This window comes from Lepisosteus oculatus, chromosome 7, assembly GCF_040954835.1.
Source record: "Lepisosteus oculatus isolate fLepOcu1 chromosome 7, fLepOcu1.hap2, whole genome shotgun sequence".
NCBI classification, from domain to species: domain Eukaryota; kingdom Metazoa; phylum Chordata; class Actinopteri; order Semionotiformes; family Lepisosteidae; genus Lepisosteus; species Lepisosteus oculatus.
In genome coordinates, this window is record NC_090702.1 from 13,440,821 (window position 1) to 13,462,481 (window position 21,661).

Below are 21,661 nucleotides of genomic sequence, written 5' to 3' on the forward strand. Positions count from 1 at the left end.
AAAGCCTGACAATTACATAATAAGGTGTCCATTGTACAGCTGATAGGATATCCCTTCACCTTCTTCAATGTCACTGACTAGTTACAAAGGAAAGTGTTGTCAAAATGCAATCTTTATCATTCTTTATGTTTTAGATTAAATCAAAATTGAATCTAATATAGGTCAAATGAGGTTAAGATCAGGCAACCAAACAATCTACACTGTGAAACCTTCTTTTCTGAGGAGCTGCAGTTGATGGACAGAAGAACGCTATCCCATTTTCAGAACATAAGTCAAATATATAAAAAATCAGTGAAACAATTACTCCTCATTACAACTATACTTGTCTGCTTTGAAAATGTCTGTTTCAGTGGCCAGAGGCTGAAATTATGTACCAGAACCTCCTTGGCACACATTGCTGTGCCTTACTGGCAAAGAAAAGTAAGCTTTATTGCTCTACATCTAAGTTCACAGACCACACAGCACACCTCATCTACAAAACGATAGTAATAACCATTCATCTACCACAGACATGAAACATGTTTTACCTGTTCTGTTTTCATTGAGAAGTGACTTTCAGAGGTTGTTAAAAGTTTTCTTTTTTAATTCCAGTCATCCAACGATCTTGATTTTTTTGTGATGACCACACAGTGGTCGTCTTATGTTGTGTGTAACCATGTCTTTAAAACTTGAAAATACAAGTAGTCCTCTATGAAGGCTCCCAGCATCTATCTTGACCACTAATGCCTGGTCAAGATAGATGCTGGCTAATGCCAATTTCATGCACTAGATATATGAGAACAGTCTTAGACCAATTGTTCACAACAATGTGTAAATGGACAAAGTTCTTCTTATTGTCATGCAGAACGTTAATTTTCCTTGGCTTATTCTCTCCTTTTTTTAATGAGACATTTCTTCAAAGTAACATCCTCTCAAATCTTGTACTTTCCTCTATGCTTTAATATTGAACACATTCTGTTCATTAAGCACAGTTTAAATCTTTGAATTTGCCATGGTGCATGCTTAGTTATTGCATTAAATACTCCATTTTATTCATAGTTCATACATAATCCTTTTTCCTACTGACAGGTTTTCATCTGTGTATTTCTTGGCATTTATTTTTGTTCACTCAACAGCAGATAACTACTTATAATGACTTGAACTTTCAAAGCTCTTTACAAGGAAGGGCATTCTCAGGGAAGCAATGGCTGCAAAATGTTAACCACAGGGTGGTCATTAAGCACATCTGAACAGAATACAACTAGATGTCCTAGTTTTCAGGATTGCAGCAGACATCCTTTGTTTTTTTAAAAAAATCAATGTATTTATTATTATAAATGAATCAATAACAAAGAACAACATTTCTTTGCATGCTGATGACACACTAAAAAATGAAAATTAAAAGGAAAAAAATAAGTAAATGCCCTTGTTAACATTGAAAAAACCATTACAGATCACTGTTTGGATACAAGGTAATTTTCTAAATCTCCTATTGATGTCCTGTTCAAGTGCTCTTGGGAATATTTTAGATTTGATAATACAGTATATCTGGATATTTATTTCCCCCTTTTTCTATCAGTTGGTTAAGCAGAATGGTTTCGTTGTAATTTAGATTAAACAGAACCTTAACCCAATTTATGAAAATTAAAACTGAGTTGGAAAGGCGGGATACACTTGCATCTACCAGGATGAGTAAGTATTTTAAAAATGGATGTGCCTCATAGGCTGTTACACCCAACTGTTGCCTAATGTATTCATCAGTCATTTTTTTTCTCATTGAACAAAATGCTCACACAAGTTATTTGAAGGGGAAAAAGGTAAAACTAAAGCAGTGTGCATTACAGTTCCCTACTAAATATCGGTGGCTTAGTCGTACCTGACATGAAATTGTACAAAAGGACTACCCAGCTCAAATACTCTGCTGAGTGGTCTAGGACTTACCCAGATTCAATGTAGTTGAGTAGCAAAAAATTTGGCTATGCTGAAAGAATACTGAAATATAGTTTTTAGAATGTGTATTTTACTTTTAGATTTTACTGTTATTTAATGGTAAAATATAACTCTCATGGAGAAACATTCATTTTTTTCTTCTGTTTAGATTTTTACAAATAAGAATTTTCCCATTTACTTCTATGAAACAGTCAACCCATATGAGGAAAGTCTGCCAATGGAAATAATTACTTACACACAACAAGGTGATGTTTTTTTCAAAAGACCCTTCTAATGATTTGCTTAAACCTAAGAGTATCTGTTTTCTTTTTTCAAGCAATTTCCGTGCACATACTGTGCATGTTCCTAAGCAGTATTGATAAAACAACATAGTAAGTGATAATATTCCATGACCAGATACAAAACTGTGTAGAACGCAGCATTATTAACACCATTTATTTAACCTATCAATAAATCTATCAATCACTAAATAAAATTACTGTTTAAGATTATTATAATAATAAGGCTATTAATATTGCATATTTCTTATAATCACTACTGCACCTAGAGTATCACTTTAATGAAGATATAAAAGCAATTTACTATAAAGCCATAGAACAAGAAATCAGTTTTACAACCAACATGCTGAATTTTAATAATGAATTTGATACAGATAAGTAGAAAAGTATTTAAGATCCCCTGCTATCACCCAGTAATTCCAGCTGTAACAAGACACTCTCAAATCTGTATTTGGATTAAGATTAACAAAACATCTTGTTTATCCTATTAATGAGTTTCACTCATCGAACAGCAAATCCTACTATTCCTCACTAAACAATCCAGCCACAAATTCCTTTAGCACAAACATTCCATAATTAAAGCAACTGTTGAAGATTTGTTGCAGAGTATTAGCCTGGTCACAGAAACAGTGTTGATATCAAATTAAATTAACATCAATTAAACCAAGATATGAAATACTATAGTAGTTCAGGTGGGTAGTTGCGTCAGCATGCGTAGGCTGCAAAGGAACAAGTAATAGGTTTATTCCATGCTGAAAAAAGAAGAAAGAAAGCACGTTTCGGCTGAGGAGCCTTCTTCAGGTGCTCACACCTCGGCTCGGCTCCACGGCCGAAACGTTGTGTTTTCTTTCTTCTTTTTTTCAGCATGGAATAAACCTATTACTTGTTCCTATGAAATACCATATCTACCCTCCAAATACAGATACAAAACACAAGAGCAAAGAAGTGGATATTTCAAAATTACAGATTTTATATACAGTACCTAAAATGTTGTTTATAATGTAATTCTGTATATAGTACTGAAAGGATACTTGTAACTAGTTTTTGCTTGTACAGTATCATTTTGCACTCCCAATCATTAGTCATCATCTTCTCTTACCACTACAGCCCTTCTGCCTCTTAAGTGGAAAGGAGTTGTCTGAACACTCCCCAAAAGGACTCAAAATGCACTCCTAACAGCCTTGTCTGGTAATGCTGTACTGGAGGCATGTGCTAATACTTTCTTTGGAGAAAAAAAATACCCAGAAGCCAGATTTCCTAATTCAGTTATGTCTAATTAATAAGTAATTTTAACCCCCTTGCATTCTCCACAAAATCGCAACGTAATTCATTTCTTCCAGATAATGTTCAGGTTTTATCTTTCTGTAACACGGCTACTAAAAGTGAAACCTCACAAAAACGTCAAAAGTCATTTGAGTTTACATTTCCAGAAATATAAAAAGAAAACAATACAAACAAAACTAGTACCTTCCCTTGTATCTTGTTTGCAAGTCTTGTTTGTAATGTAGACGTTGTATCATAAACAGTGAAGTAAATGCCAATCTTTCACTTAGGAAAGCTAATACAGATGACACAAAACTAAGAACAAGCTAAACAAACGGTTAAACAAATCATTTAAATAAATCCATATATCCACATATTATTGGTGAATTGATTTGTAAAGTATTTTTTTACTGATTTGCTATGTGGTGGGGCTGCATGCACATAATGGCTGCCATACATCACCCAGGTGGGTGCTGTAATTCAATGACAGATGAATTGGGTCCCTTCCATATGGAAAGTGCTTTGGGATCCTTTGGGATGAAAATAATAAATTGTATTCATGCTGTATTTGCGTATGGGTGACACGGCGGTGCAGTAGTTGTTCCTCACAACTCTTGAGCCCTGAGTTCATTTCCAGACTCGAGATGCCATCTGTGTTGAATCTGAATGTTCGTCCCATGTTTGAATGGATTTCCTTTGACAGTCCAAAGACATATTGTACTGGTAGGTTAATTGCTTTCTGGGTGAGTGACCCTGGTGTGAGTGAGTGTGTCTGTGTGTGCCCTGTGATGGACAGGCATCCCATCCAGGGTGTACTCTGCCTTGTCTCCGTTGCTTGCTGGTATAGGCTCTGCTCCCCCATGACACTATATTGGATAAAGACGTTAGAAAATATCTGGATGAATGCTTATATATGAATTTTAGTTGTTACTAAAAAGTCCTTTTGGCTGTCAAAGAAATACATCAAACTGCATATATACTGTATATATAGATGGAGAGTGTATGAATGTCTTTTCCCAGGGCACTTATTTGGCAGTGGAAACTTAGGTAACTTTGAATATTAAAAATCCATAAGCAAAGGCTAAGTGAATGTGTTAAAAATATAAACCAAATATTTGTAAGTGTGTGGTAAATCTTCACTGAATCTACCCTCATTCTTCAAATTGACTGTCATTTTAACCATTGCTTCCTACACTTTATAGACTGCATCTGCAAACAATAAGCAAGTAATTCTCAGTAATATTTTAAGTAGATTATTAAGAAACATATTAGTGTCAATGGGAATCTGGTCTGCTAGATATTCTTATTCTATGTAGAGGGGAAATGTATCAGTAAACAAGATATAAGAATTAATTGTCTGAAAAAGGACATTACTTAATGGTTTTGAGTACATACTGTACATTAACATAACTGAGGAAATTATACTTTAGAACACCTTGTTCACAGAGGTCCTTGAATTACAATGACGCAATACATCACTTATCATGTACTTAGTTTTAGAAAGCTTTTCATTTAAGTTAATTCCTGTGATTAATGTGTCATTCACTTACAGGAACCACCACAGTTAACTTGTGTAGAAATCTGTTTTGAGTCTGCTTGGAAAAGCAGTGTTTTAAGCTGATAAGAGTGTGAAGAAGTATTCATAACATGCCTCACAAGTCTTTTCAGACATTATGCCTAACTTAATGTGAGAATTACAGATATCACATTTAGTAATATAATCTGTGTTCAGATCTGCACTTTGTCTTCTAAAGTACTTACTTTATATATTCTTATTGTACAATTGAAAAAAACGAGTTGAAAACTCTCATTTGAGATACTCTAACTGGTCAGACATTTTCAGATAGGAAAATTGTGAACTTTAAAATACAGTACGTGAACAAAATGCTCATAATGCAGAAAAACATTAAAATAACTAAATAAATTAAAACATAAAATCAGATGCACAAATGCACTGAAATAAATTAGCAGTCAGTGTGTGTCAATTTATACATTATCAACGTTTTACATTTTCAGCAGGCTATGTGTTTTGAACTCATAAACATATGACAATGCTGGTTCTGTATTTAAATAGAAACAAATACAACACTCAGTATAAACAAACAGTGTTGAGGTATTTTATAAATGAGTGAAAAATGCAAATTAAATGCATCTGAATTAATGCAAATTGTGGAAACCATGATAAAATGATCCATTTATCTGATGTCAGTGATGTGGCAGTTCATGTGTTGCATAACCCTACTGAAACATCTGGGCAAAAACAGCAATCTGGAATAAGAAATATAGAAAGCACAAATCTCCAGGACAATATCTCTCCAAATAAAATTTAAGAGAAATGGAAATTGTGTTACTTATATAAGATAATTTAATTAAATTGAAGGCAGTGCAAAATGCTTTTTAAGCATTTAAATTACAACACCATGCGTAGAATGACTCTCACTTGTGTCAGGTATTCATCAATTCATTGTAATCAATTCATCAGTGCATCTCGACACTCTGCAATGACACAGAATCAATCAGAGCTGTCTCAGTGGAAATTGATTGTCTAAGCTCTTTAGGGTCATGGGGTTTGCAGCTGTAAACCCATGATTTCAAGTGTCCCTAGAGGGAAAAATATAAATGTCTTGTAAGTTCGAGAGATGGTGGAGGTCATCAGAAGCAACCCTATCTACCTACTGTATCTATTACTCTGGCAATGTACTCTTTAAGTACCATAAGATATGTCTATAAGGAGCCAAGGATTATTGGATTCTCATGTACAGTATCACATGATATATTTTAGCAAGTAATCAAGGTGTGGTGAAATGTTACCCTGCTTAACAAAATTCTAAGATGCTGCAGTAATAAAAGTTTAACATTCTATGTAGACCATAAATGAGTTACTTTGATGTTACATGAGAACTAACTTAATTCTTGTGGGAGCTTCCTTGAGACCAATAATACAAGCTCTGGATGTATACAGTCCCATTGAGAATAAAAAATATCCTCTACTGAGAGGGTGATGCCATCTGTCACATTGGTAGTTTCTTTCCCTCGTTCACATACTGTACCTGATTTTTGCCACATATTCTTCTCTGATAAGTCAGAAAAATAAAAGCTCAGTCTTCTAGCAGAAAAAAAGGCATGTTCGTTTCTTGCTTAAACTAACTTATTCCATAATGATTGGCTCTTCAAACTATTATCATTTTGTCTGCAAGTCTAGTCTAAAGTAAGAAGGTGGTAAACCAGAGGCCCATCTTGTGCATTTGAATTTTAGTACACAAGCCATTGCTTGAAAGAGATAGCGTCAGCTTAAAAAAAAAACTAGGTTCCTCATTCATGAATCCTACAACCTTCTATCCTCTGATTCTCAGTTTTGATTTTACTGTACTTTGCCATAGTTTTTCCATTGGGTTGTCATATTCAGAACCACTGTATATGTGAAGTACTACAATTGGTAACAATACCTGAAGATAACATAGAGTATCCTGCACATCTGCCTATTGTCGAGTCTTGAAGTTTAGCAGTACATACAGATTGCCTGCTATTCATGAGGTTAGTCATGAGAAAAAAAACATCTGACTTGCAACACTTGAAAGACTTAATAAACAGCTTCTTATGATTCCTATGATTTGAAACAAAACAGCATTAGACAACCCTTATGGTGCTTCTTAAATCTAGGTGCCATTATTTAAGTTATTTTAGCTATAGCATTTGATGTGTTAAAGTTTAGTTGTTAATTACTTTTAATTAAATGAATGGATACTACCTAGAAAAACACACATTTTTGGAATTCAACTATTATTTTTAGAATAAATTCTGTCCAGCATATATCAAGATTTTAATATGATAATGTGGAAATCCACCTTAAAAGTGTTTTCCAGTGATCAGTCATAGAAAGTGGGGGTGGATGTCTGTAGCGATCTATTCAATGGTATAGCCTGCTTTGTTGTAGAAGCACTGTCAGAGATGCATCCAATTATTCTCTTTAGAATATAAAATGTATGTGTTGGCTATTGAATTAATGTATTGGAAACATGCCCTTCCACCGCTAATGAGGACATTTAGGCAACCAGGCTGAAACGCCCTCTAGTGGAAGAACTGTACATCACATAGCTCCTGCCTGATACTTTTCTTCTGCATGATTTATGCATTTCCTGTTGTATGTAGGGGTAATATTTTTTTATATATATAGCATTACTTTATTAAAGAAAGTAGATCTCCATTGACAGCAACAGAAGGAAACATACAATTGAATTTACAGCTATGCAGCCAGTACACTGACTAACTTAGTATTTTCCAATGCATGCGCATGACTTGAGTGTTCCCTTCCTTTTGCACACCTTCTCTTAAAAGCTGAGCACAAAACATCCAAAAAGCAACAAATGACCAAGGATCAATAACCACAACAACAACAACAACAACAACAAAATTATGAATATCCTGTCAAATAAAGAACATTTTCATGGATCAAATCATTCCCACAGGATGAGTGTAAGTGTAAGATTCTGCTTGGTCTTTAGCACTCTTTTTTAATTGTAAAATGTGACCATTTTAAAGCATACATTTTAGTTCTCTACTGTACATGTATTGATAATGTTTTGTATATTATATACAATATAAAAGGATACTAAGATGAATAGGAAAGTTTCAAAGGCACCCAGTTCATGCTTGTGATTTAGGTTGTAGTTTTTTACATTTTAGGGCACTTTGATGAAAAATTAGAATCGGCTAAACAGCAGATTCAAATGAAGTGAATTTAAATCAAGACATCCTATGGGAATTTAGTTTTATGTTAAATGTACTGTACTACATATACATACAGTATGTTCTTTACACATACTACAGACTCAAGTCATTACCAATGTTTTTGTGATTCTGCAGGAGCAAAGCCAGACTTCCAAGGTGACTTACTAAGAGTAAATCTTGAGAATTAACCTCAAAGACCATCAGACCGAAAAACATTTAAGAGAGGAGGCCAATGGCCTGCTTGATATTCAGTAGTTACAGTAAATGGATCAAAACAGTTATTTTGTGTGTTTATGCTTGATTCCATGTTAACTCAATGATGTACAGGTACACTTGATTTTCTTCTGAAAGTGCTATGAGATTGTGAATATTCAATAAATGTTAAAATGCTGGGAGTTCTTTCTTCAGATAGAGTAATTTAAGTTTAATTTATATTATTAAAATGAATGTCTCAGTATAAACTATCACCTGACAAGGACATACATGATACACATATATTGAAACTGACATTTTAAAATATTTTTCTGAAAGTTAAAGAGTCTCTTAATAAGCAAGCTATTACATTGATAGAATATGTCATATATGATTTTTTCAGCTATGGTTTATGCAGTTACCTCAGTGCAAGAACTTAGTCTTAAGGAGTCTGAGAAACTTGTCATTACTAAATTTCAACAAGTCACAAATATTGTAGTTCATTTAGCCATGACAGTTACTTTGCCTTTAACTAGAAAGTCACGTACTGTCAAAAACATATTTTTACTTCTTCAACTGTTAAAGATCTAAGTTACATAACAGGTTTATCATCACTCCCCCCTGATACCCCTCTAGCTACTAAAGACTTCATAGATTTAAGTTTCATGTAGCAGCTGCTTTTGATAGCATACTGCTACAGTTAGAACTAGAATGGTTCCTTCAAAGCATATGGCACCTTGGGTTAAAAATACCATCCGTCCAGTGAAAAGAACCAATTGCAAGGCAGAAGGTAAATGGAAAGTTGCCAAATACCAAAATCCATTATGAAATATAACAAAGCTTTAAGGTCACTTATTTTGTAATATTATTGAGGTCATTCTAGGGTTTTTTTCTCCCTGGAATAGATCAAATATTTAATTCCACATTCTTTAGTTTGATTCATTTCAGTTTTATAGCTCTGTGAAGTTGGCCCCCCTTCAGACAGCACAAACGATGAAACCCACCTCATTCGTTAGTGCTGTGTTTGTGCCGGTTTCTGACGTTGAAAGTAGCATTTGTGCTGCTTTCTTTCCTGAGATATAGTGCCTTGTTTTTCCGGTGATCATTTGACCATGCACAGTGACTTTGACCTCCAGTGACCCCATCACAAGCTCTGTTAAAGGTGTGAGAGTAACAATCCTGAAATTTTGTTTCTCTGTTTGCCCGGGTGGGGCAAACAAAAATATTGATACAGTTGTGAATATAGATTACAATTGCAATTTCTGAGAAGAAGATTGCACCGAAACAAACTGCACCTGTAGTTTTCATCACATTGAGCAATTAAAAGTACAGAGTGTGTTGATACCTTTACAATTTCTTGTAGACAGTTACGTGATTACCCCAAATCACGAAATTGCTTGCACAACTACCTGCGTCAACTTAGTGCATAGTACTCCCTTTAAAAATCCTGGTTAGGTTTCACATTTACAATTTTTTTTGCATAAGAAATATATAAAAAACAATGGTCTTGTGATACAGGAAGTTTCTAATCCTAACTTTTTTCAAATACAGGGCTTGAAAGATGGGTCAAATCTTTAAACGGCCCTTGATTTACATATTAATTCAAAAATGACACGATGAGAAACAGATTACTTCTTCAGATTAAAAAAAAAAGGACACAGCTACAAAATACTGAGATGTGCTAGATAAAGCCTCTTTGTAAGAACATGCAGTTGCTTGTTAATGTTCACTTTTAAGGCCATATCCACAGGGTTTTTAAGGTATGATATTGGTGACAATTTTAATTTTCCTGTTCAGCCAAACGCAGATAAGATAGTGGTATTAAAATCAAAATCAAAATCACCCGGGCAAACAGAGAAACAAAATTGTTACTCTCGCACTGGTAACAGAGTGCATGAAGTTGGCAGCTGGATTCACTGGAGGTCAAAGTCACCGTGCATGGTCGTGTGATCACCGGAAAAACAAGGCGCTATATCTCGTGAATGAAAACAGCACAAACGCTGCTTTCAATGTTAGAAACCTGCACAAACACAGTACAAACGAATGAGACTGGTCCAGTTCCCCTATGACGTTGTAGGTGGACCGGGCAAGGTCATCTCCTGAAAAAGAAGATGTTATATCTCAGGAACGAATGCAGCTTGGAAGTTACTTTCAACGGCACAAACCGGCAGACATGTAGCACTAACGAATGAGACTGGTCCGGTTCCCCTACAACATTGTAGGGGGGCTGAGTGACGTCACACCCCCAAAAAAGAAGGCGCTATATCTCGGGAAAGAAAGAAGCTGGGAGGTTACTTTCAACGGCACAAACGTAGTACTAATGAATGAGGCCGGTCCAGTTCCCCTACGGTGTTGTAGGGGGGCTAAGTGGTGTCATGACCCCGAAAAAACAAGGTGCTATATCTCGGAAACAAAAGCAGCAGAAACGCTACTTTCAACGGCACAAACCCACGCAAATGTAGCACTAACAAATGAGGTGGGTTTCATAATTTGTGCTATCTATAGGTGGGCCAACTTCATGGAGCTCAGTATTATTTTAAATTAAAAAATGTATGTTAAAAAGAATTGGATCAGTAATGGATTCATTTTACTCAGGTCAATGACAGATTAGTGACAAGATATAAATACATTAATACAACAGATGTAATTTGCTTCTTGTTCTTTGCATCCAATGAGGTTTTAAAGGATGTCTTATCACAATAGTTCTGTCAGAAATGAAAAGTTTCAGATGTCTTTGAAACTGCACTGGCAAAGGCCTTACTTCTGAAAATCAGATTTAATTTCGTTCAAATCTGAACTGAGTAATTGAACACCTACCTGTATTTCAATCATTCATATTTTAGTCAAAAGTTCTTGAAATGGTAGAATTTAAGTTATTGATACTTCCTGAGACAGGAATATTGTTTTGGAGATCCAGGGTTTTGTTTCAATTCTAGCAGTGAGTTGGCAGACGTGGTACATGATCTACTGTACATATGTGTGCAGATTATATATTATTACATTTTGATATGTATTAAACATACTGTAATTTCGTCCTTTAAAAACTGAGTGCTGATTTCTGTGGACTATGACATTTTAATAAATCATCTTAAAAATGAACAAATTACTAAAGTGTCCATGTAGTATCTAATTTCTAAAATTGCATCATTTTTCTCCTTGAGGGATGTAGAGAAATTAGTTAACTTCTTTATTAAATCTAAATTGGACTACAGCAATATTCTGATTTCTTGCAGTGTAATCTGTCATATCTACAGCCTGTGTAAAATGCAGAAACTGGGGTTTCAGCAAAGAAAGAAAGGGTCACATACAGTATTACTCCTATCTCACTACATTGGTTTTCAAAACATTATAGGACTTATTTTCAAACTCTATACATTTGAAATACCAGTACATATTAGCTATGTATTAGACTATTTAGCTGAAATGTTAACTGCCAATGTGCAAAGTGCAATGAGGTCTGTTTGACAATGGCCAACCTTGTCTCTCAAAGAAAAGGAAAGACTATTTTTTGTTATACTGTTCTAATAGTATGAAAAAATCTTCTGCCATGTTAGTGTTTTATAAAAACAATTTTTAAATTTTAATTTGTTGCAAATGAAAGTTGTAACAAGCCTCACTTTTTTTCTGAATTCATAAGCATTAATTAACTATGTACTTTATAGGTATTTCCTATCTGAAGCAGTTTTAGCTCCTTGTTGAAGGAAAGAAGCTATAGACAGTTTTACTGTATACAGTATATTATAGACATAGCACATTTCAGTATACAGCTAGTATTATAAATATGATTGTATAGTTTAATTACGACATTAATCATTTTCCTTTCTGTATATATTTTAATAACTGCAGCATAATCCACAAAAAAAGAACACAACTTTCTGTCATGTTAGTGTTTTACAAAAACAATTTTCTATCAGTGTAAAACGTGTTGATTTTTTTTCTTAGACATCTTAAAGACATGATTTAACTGAGAAGTAAATTACTATCTACCATTCAAAAATAAAATAGAAACAATCAATTGCCCTAGGTAATAATGCTCTACACAGATTTTGATTGTGTTGTGTTTGGAGGGAAATATTGATTTCTAGTGGTCTGCATAGGGCTTTTAAACATGGTATATGACACAAAGCCCTTGCGTCTTATTAATTTCTAACTGGTCCGCTTTTGCTGTTCATATGGGTTCACATTTGAATTTTCTCTCTAGTCATGGCAAATTTCAAAGCATTATAGTTTAGGATTAAACTAAGCCAGAAAGGTTTCTGGCTTTTTCATGGTAGAATAATTTTTAAAACATTGAGTCAGATATAGTCAGTTATTACCTATACCTGGTTCCAAATAAACTAAATATTAAAAATCGCTACTGAAGATAATAAATTAGGTCTGAGGTAGAAGACTAATCTTATTTGCATAGATAAAATATGAACTTTCTTTTTCTGCTTCATGGAAGATTCATCTTTGAAAATAAAAGAGCAAGCCCCTGAAGAGAATTCACCAAGATTACCTACAGGAAAGGTGCTCTGAAGGTTGTGCATGTCATACCCCACACTCTGCCTCACAAACGCCCTTGTATTCCCACTGTTTCACAATCTCATTCCTAATTGAACCCATCACATTCCCACATGCACCAGATTCCTCAAATTCTTACTCCCAGATCAATTATCCAACCACAAATTCCTTTTTCCTTCAGTATTTAAAGTTCCCTCACACAGCACCTCATGCTCACTTTTGAGAAGTCTTCTGTAGAATTCTCTTGTGTGTGTTCCTAAGCCTTTTGATTGATCTGCTGGTACCAAATCTTTGCTCCTGCCTTTTGACCATGCCTTATGGATCTTGTCTTTGGATTGGATTGTCTTTTGGATTTCCAAGGTTACTGGACTCATTGCATCCCTAATTGATCAAGCCCCTGGATTTTGTCTTTTGGATTGTGCCTGTTCTATTGTGCATTCTGTGGGATTCACGGTTCTGCGTAAGGATCCTCCTATTCTACCAACTGGTTTCCTGACAGTGCAGAAGTGACTTATGTCCTCTTTTATTTGTTTTCCTGTAATGTTACATTGGCTATAGAACTCGCCCAATTTACTTGCACATACTGGAGACATGAGAAACTGAAGAAGCTTCTCTGATGTGGGGTGCAATATATAGCATTTATCATTGCATGATGTCCCTTGCTTAGCATGCACCATTGTTGACCAGGAAACCAAAATACAAGTCCTGTCTTGCTTGACAAAATGTCACACATTAGGAGGTGAAAAAATATAGATTCCTTCCCTTAGTTGTCAATAATTATATTTGTTTGTTATTAAGTAGATGTCTTTTCCAGGATAGACAAACTATTATTTTACTTCCTGTCTGAAAATGACCCCTCACCTCTTTTTAACTTGCTGATATCTCAGGGCAGTAGACATAATGCTAGAAATATATCTTATACTATTGCTGCTTCTAGAGTGTTAAAATGATATTTATAAATTTAATTGGTTGACTTGTTTATCTGAAGCAACTTACATACTGAATAGTACGTACCCAATTGTATAGGGAGTGAAATACTTGCTACTGTATATTGCAAAAAAAATTTAATTGGTTCTTTAAACTAATGTTTATTTGAACAATTTGTCCTTGGCAGAACAAAAAAAAAAAAACTGCCCACTGCCTCAATCCGTTTTCTGAATAAAACGTTCTGCAGACAGGTCTCTCATCTATTTAAAATAAGATTTACCAAGCAACAAGCAACTCATATTTTTCACAAGCTTGTTACTGATGACATGGGTGTGTGGGTGGTTGTCCAGCATCTGCTGACATAGCATGATGTTTGAGGATTCTGTCTACTTCACCTATTGACATATTTTAATATCAGCTCTAGTAATACATCTTTACTAAGTACTGGACTGATCATAAAAAGTTAAAAGATTTCAGTATTATGATACAAATTATCAGTATTCTTGAATCAATTATTGGATTGTTAAAATATTAAAAAGTCAAAATAAGCTTCTGGTACTATTACTGTTGCAAAACATTTTTTTATTCTGTTACCACTGCTACAACTAGTCCTACTGCAAGAAAAGGACAATCACACTGTATTTTGAGAGGCATAATTTTCTTAACTATGCACATAGTCTAAACTATGTACTGTAGAGTGCTTGGTTTTCAGCAGATGGTTTCAGAAATGAGAAAATATTGTCCTCAAACGATGCACACAAAATACTGAATCTCTGACAGTGCAAATATGACCCTAGCACAGTCTTGGACAGTTTCCTTCACACCTTTCTCTTGGCTGAAAGACTCAGATATCCATTACAATAAAACCATTGTGTTCCATTTTACACCCGACAACATACTAATACGCCATGACGCAATTACTAATATTTTAAAATACATTAATATCTGGATGGGCGCACTGGGTCTATGGGCTCATTTACAGACCTGGGATGCTATCTACGTGGATGTATACGTTCTCCCAATGTTCGCTTGAGTTTCCTCAGGGTGCCCTAGTTTCTTCCCAGAGTCCAAAATTTGGCTTCTGGAAGAATTGGCCTTAGGGTGAGTGGGTGTCTGTCTGCCCTGAAATGGACTGGCACCCTGTCCAAGGTGTAGCTTGGACATGCTCTCCTCCTTGAGCTTGAATTGGAAGAAGTGGTAAGAAAAACAGCTTTATAGGATTACAAAGTACGGGTGCAGGGTTATTAAAATGGAAAGCCTTATAACAGAAATGGAACATTTAGTAAAGGTTAATTCCACACCATAAAGCAGAAAAAAAGAAAAGTTGTAAAGTATTTTTCGAACCCAAAACTAAAAAAAAAAATCATGCAGTAAAATTGCATACATTTTATTACATTTTGGGTTAGAAATGGAATCAGATCCTGTAAGAGAAATTGCAAAAACTCTTTCATTGAGGCAAAACAGTTTAAAATAGTTTAGTAAAATGAGGCCATGGCCGCAGCAGATAACTGTTTAACAGATCAGATAGTCTAGCCCAAATCTCCACACAATGCAGAAAGACCCAGTCCTTTCACTGTTGTTGCCTTGAATCTTTTAAGGTCAAAGACATGGACATCCCTTTCTTACATATTTAGCATGTTGCCATCTTTATTGTGCAGAGTACAGGCAGACGTACAGTAAATGTTATAAATAGTGTTTATGAGATAAAGTATAAAAAGTCATCATGCCTATGACTTCACTCTTGTGTGTACACAGTACTGGTCCCAAATGGAGAATTTTGAAAAACTTCCATAAATCATGCAAAATGTTCTTGGGTACAGTTCCGCATAGTTATTTCATATCTGAGGTTTCAGGAGAATCTGTGCAACTTTTTTGATGTTAGATTTTAGTTGGCTCATGTTGGCCATCTTGGAATGATGAAATGTTCAAAAATCATAAGACTGAACGCTCTCCTGTTAAGAAGAAAAACTACTCAATTTAAATTTGGTTGTCCCAACAGTTGGACAGGATTTATGTACCAAGGAAAAATCTACAATCCAAAATGGAATGTGCACATCCCAGGCAGCCAATCCCATACAACTGCATCGACATGGAGCTGCTATTAACATACTGTATCAGTGAGACCTGAGGAAATAGGTACAATGGCTCCTGTATTTATAGCTTCAAAAAAGGCTTTTTGTTTGGGGATGGAAGCTTTTCTCTTTTGCTTTCTGTTGATTTCTATTTTCTATTTGAGATTGATATTGAACAAATTGAGTGACAAGTAGTTACTGTACGTGAACCCATGTGCAATGATACATGTTAGAATTTCTTATTTAACCAGAGTTTAGTGAGAGCTCTATTTCATTTGCCATTTATCTCTTTAATGTCTAAAACAGAAGAAGCATGCGTGACTTTATCTTCATGTGATATGCTAAGATCCCAAAACCCCACAAAACTTCAAGGAAATTGTTGAAGCAAATTATAAAAACATTAGAAGACGTATACATTAGCTACTTTGGTCAGACCTACGCCATTCCCAACCTCCCCAAGCCACCTTCCATATGTTTGCAAGGCTAAGTAAAAGACAGCTAAAATTGATTCTACACGAGCAGAAATAAGCTCCCCCTATAGTCCATTGACCAAGCCAGGTCTGTACAGCACTCATGTTTATAGCATCTATAAATTATACTGGTAATGCAGCAGGTCAATGGGCTCGTGCCTATTTCAGGAAACAATCTGGCATCAGGCTATTATTAATTGCTTCTTGTTTGTGGAAACAAGACTGTTTATACTGTATGTACCATAATAAGAGCAAGACTGCTGCAGTTTTATATTTCACTGAGTCAGTAGTAAAACAAATGGGAAGGCCTGTTCTCCATGGGGATACAGAAACATGAATAAAACAATACAATGAAAATAACAGATCTACTGTTTAGTCATCTTCAACTGTAAATTTATTGCAAAAACTCAGTAGAACATAGCAGGGATAGAATCTGTATTCAATGTTGTTTTACCTGAAGAAAATACATACACCTAAAATTATAAATGTATAAAAAGGGATACGAAAGTTCTATGTTTTAAATCATCCTCTTTCACAGTTATTAGTCATTAAGAAAGTATTGCTACAGTTGTAGAGAAGTGTCTCTTAGATTTCAGATAAAGTTTGTGACACTTGGAAGGGTAAACACTTCAAAGGAGAGAGAATGTTTGCTGAGGTCTGGGGGTCCCTTGAGCAAAAACAATTGTAACCTTCATCTGCTTAAACAGTACCTAAGTAATTTGTGGGTTAATGATTGCAAAGTACCAGGACAGAAATAGACTATATAAGATCACATTAAGAGCACAAGAGAAAAGGAAGAAACAAGAAGCAGGCAACAAGGAGAAAAGAGAGTAGTCCAGAGGAGTTGGGACTTGAAGATTGTACCAGGTGAGATCCCCTACTTCATGATTATCCAAACAAAACCTGACAGGAGCTAAGTATTTGAACCTTATTAGAGATAGCATGCTTTTCTGTGTTATTAGGGAACTTGAGTTTCCTGGGTAACAGAAACCTCAGTTAGAAATGTCTTTCCTGCTTAGGGTGCAATTTTATGGATAGGGATAAAGGCTCCCATTTATTTTGTGGCATCCAGGGTGCAGAGAGATAGATTTAACTGTAGGTTGCATTGTATTTATTAGAAGGTAGCTCATCTCTTGTGTGGCCTCTGTAGGCATATTAAGAGTTTAATGCTTAGTAGCATCTGAGGTTTTCTTTGGTGACCAGAATGTTAGGCCTCTGAAACGTCTTGTTTGTAAATACTGTACATAGAGTAACTTGTGTGTAGTGTAGTTTGTGTTTTTTCATTGTAATAAATACTTGTTTAACCAAGTGTCCCTGGATTATTACTCTCAACAAAGCAGTGCATTAATGTGCATCCAATTATACCAACCATTTAGGTATATTGCTAGAAATGACTTATAAACTGGGGGATATAAATAATTATTGACTAAACCTCTCAGTCAGATCCTTATTTTCTCCAGTTTTGTAACCCCCCATGTGTAACAGTATATTAAGCATCTTTTGTTAGGAAAATACAATACAATGTATTGGCCATTCAAAGTTGGCCTGTTAGCTCTAAATCTCCCTCACATAATTATGTAATTATAGTAAATAGGATTATAATAAAAAGCAGGTTTGGTTTAATTGCAAAAAAATGTAACCAATTTAATAAAGCAGCATTTAACTTTGGTTGCTTATTATCAGTGATTACACAAGTTCTCTCAATGCTTTTTTTCTTAGAATTTCTCCTTGAAAGTAATTAACTAAAAAGAAACTTAAGATAATCTAATGTCTTTTTGTCTGGTTCCCAAATGTGTCCAGAATCAACACCAATAAACTGTGATAATATGAATACAATATTGTTTCTGCCCATAATACTGTTTTTTTCTCTGCACAAGCATAGGAAAACTGTTTTAATTATAGTGTTCTGTGCTATTTATACAGTTGTAATTAAATCATAGATTTGAGTGTCAAGGGTGTATTGTATACCGCTTCCTCAGGAAACTAGGTTTTCATTTCCTACTGTGACACTATACATAAATCCATAAATATGGACAATATTGTGTAAGATTATCTGTTACATATGTGATATAAAACAAGCATCACTTTCTATAATTTTAATTAAGGAAACAGGATAAAAGATGACTAGGTAATAATACTGAACGAATTGTATCCTTTCAATATTGAATTTCTATGCTAGTTCATCCATAGTAATTATAGACTACAATTTAATTAATTGATTGCCTATGCTTTAGTATAATCTCTGTATTGTGCATTGTAGTGTTAGGATATTTGCAGGTGTGCATTTCCTAGCTTCATAAGAGTACTGATGCTTTCTTAAGGAGCCACAGCAAAGCAGGTTGTTGCTGTATGTGGTGGAGCGGTAGAATGAACTCTTTCATCTGGTCAAATAAGTCCAAACCAATGCCCTAGTTCAGTGACTAGGAACATCATGTTCTAGGAGGTACAGTTCCATCCTTTAGAACACACAATCCACAGCTCTGAGTACTGGGTTATTAAAGGTCCTTTAGCACTGTAGATAGCACTAGAGGTGTTAATTCAATTGGTGATGGTGAAGCAACTTCTCACTTTTTCCAACTGATCTTCAGGTTGGCTATTGGTACACACTGTACAGTGTCTTACAAAAGCATTCCCCTTGCAGAGTTTTCACTTTTTGTTCCTTTAAAGCTTGATGTTATAGAGTAATAATATTAATGTTGTTAAATATTTCTTAGACTGTATTTATAAACTCAAAAAAACTCGAAAAGAACTGAAGAGATAATCTGAAATCTATATGGAAAATTCATGATTAAGTATACAAACCCTTTGAGGTTGAATATCTAAATTAATTGAGATGCACAAAATGATCTTAACAAGCCACATAATTACTGTAGCTGAGTGGCCACTGTTTACAATGGCAGTTGTCCTCAAGAATATTATTATATCTTTATTATTTAAATTCTTTAAAAATAATTAAAAAAAACATGGGTCTCTGTGAATGTCAATGTCAGGTAGAGAATTTCAAGCAAGGGTTCAACCATGAATACTGGGGGGCTTTCAAAGCAAGTCAGGGACAAAGTCATTAAACCCAAAGGTCAGGAGCAGTGTATAAAAATAGCACAGTCTCTAATATCGCAAAGCACAATGTCTCAGTCTACTTACTGTAATATTTAGGAAATGAAAGATGCATTATAGAACACATATACAGTGCTCTGCCTTGTCCAGGCCATCCCCGCAAACTGACAGATGGTCAAAGAGGAAACCGGTGAGGGATACCACTGTGAGGCCAAAAACAACTTTGAAGGAGCTTCTATACAATGGCTGTAAAAATGTTTAACACATACAAGTAAGATGAATATGGTGTTTTAAAAATTGTCAACCTTAATGTTTAGCACAAAAACAGGATGATGGGATTTATAATTATGTTTCTCTCAGGACCATTCATAGAAATTCGCAGGACTATGCAGAATGTGCTTACATGTGTAACCAGGAGACATGGTGGTGGTACAGGACTCAGGAGGTGTGTCCTTGCGCCAGTAGGTAGTTAGTTCTGCATTACTTGCAATAATCCTTTCCTGTACAATTTTGTAAGAAGGCTGGGAAACCTTCCCATTGGTCACCATGTCATATAAAGTTCAGTGAGCACAGGATGACAATGAAAACTGAAGCCATCCTGTTTAATGCATACTTGCATTAGGTTGTCTGTACTTCACAAATCAATTTACATGTATCTCTTTATCTCTTGACCAATAATCATTAACAATGATTTACAAACATTAAGGGAAGAAAATGTGTGCATATCATACTATTAGGTTCTATTGACAATCAAAACATAGGCTTGTAAGGGTCCATATTTAAGCAGTCTACCAAATTACAATCAATAGCAATCAATGGTGGCTCTTTTCTCTGCTTTCATATGCAGGTCTTCCAGTTCACATAGCTTAGAAACATGTGGCCTTTTGCCTGAGGTAGGAATCCATGCATAATCATTACTTAATTGTCAAATGAGTGCAACTAATAAGTGCAGCAATTATTCATCAAGTACCATAATAGCACCTTGTATTTGCTGGAATTTGCATTACAAATGTAAGTACAGTCTACTGTCAATGCTAAAGGTGGAATTAACGTCGTTTTGTTATGTTATCAGTGTAATCTATCAAGCACTTAGTCCCCAGAGATAGCTGCAAAAACTCATTATAAGACTAAATAAGTCGGGTTATCCACTATCTCCCTGGTTTTTCGAAGTGTAGATGAGGCTGGGAAAAAAGCTTTTGTAAACAGTCAAACCAAAGTGATTTGAAATTAATATGGAAATGTATTTCAAAATATTATTTACGTGCGATATTACTGTATTCACTTTACAATTTTCTGACATGCAAATGTGGGTGCTGACTTCCGGTTCCTGTCGAGAGGGAATGCTGGCATGTTTGGCTGCTGCTTCTCTCACCAGTTTTCATTTTTTATCTACTTTTTATTTATTTTTTTCTTTCTCTGCCACCCTCATTTCTATTTATTTTTAGCCACTCCACTTTGCAATTGACAGTACAAATGCGACTTCCAGTTTCCACTATGACTCCTGCTTCTACTGCCGACTATTCTCCGATGGAATTGTTCAACTGAGGACTCTTAACCACCTGCTACTCCATTGATTCAGGATTTCCTTCCCATTTTATTGTTGCATAGTCGCAGATTTTACACACGTGCTTCTAACACTTCTAACACCTCACTGCAACTACTGCAACTGAAATGGAATTACAGTATTGCTTGGTAAAAACCCCATTTGATTATTGTCGTAATATTGGGATCCTACGACCAATGCGTTACATTCATCGCAGCACAGGACGCCGTTTCTTTCCTTCGTCTACCTGCGGAGTCTCTATTGCTGCCTCTTGGCGCAAGGCTGCAAGACCATCCCGCACCGGCACCGACCTCAAAAATAGGTCTGGGATATGGGTTGTTTGACCTTCCTCGTCTTTCAGGCAGAGGAGGGGTCATCATTGTTATTTACAATCCTGTTACTGTACCTCTTCTCTTTTCTTTTGAATGTCTTGTTTTAAATGTTTGAACCATCATTGCCACAGTTTATAGACCACCCAAACCTAATGAAGCCCTTTTAAGTAAGTTTGCTGATTTACTTTCATATTTATGCCTAGGATTTAAGAGGATCCTTATTCTTGGGGACTTATATATATATATTGACTCAAGGTCTTCCAATTTGGCTTAGGATTTTCTAGCTCTATTGGGATGCTTTGATTGAACTCAGTTTGTTCTTAGCCCAACACTTACAGTAACAAAGGACACAGCCTACATTTAATCATTG

The 21,661-nt window shown here is 35.2% G+C and overlaps 1 protein-coding gene across 5 annotated transcripts in view; it reads right to left on the bottom strand.

Annotated features, from left to right (window-relative positions):
* The window catches only part of shank3a (SH3 and multiple ankyrin repeat domains 3a), a 639,129-nt gene that overhangs the window by 208,876 nt on the left and 408,592 nt on the right, over positions 1 to 21,661 (bottom strand). The gene's annotated exons all lie outside the window — the stretch shown is intronic.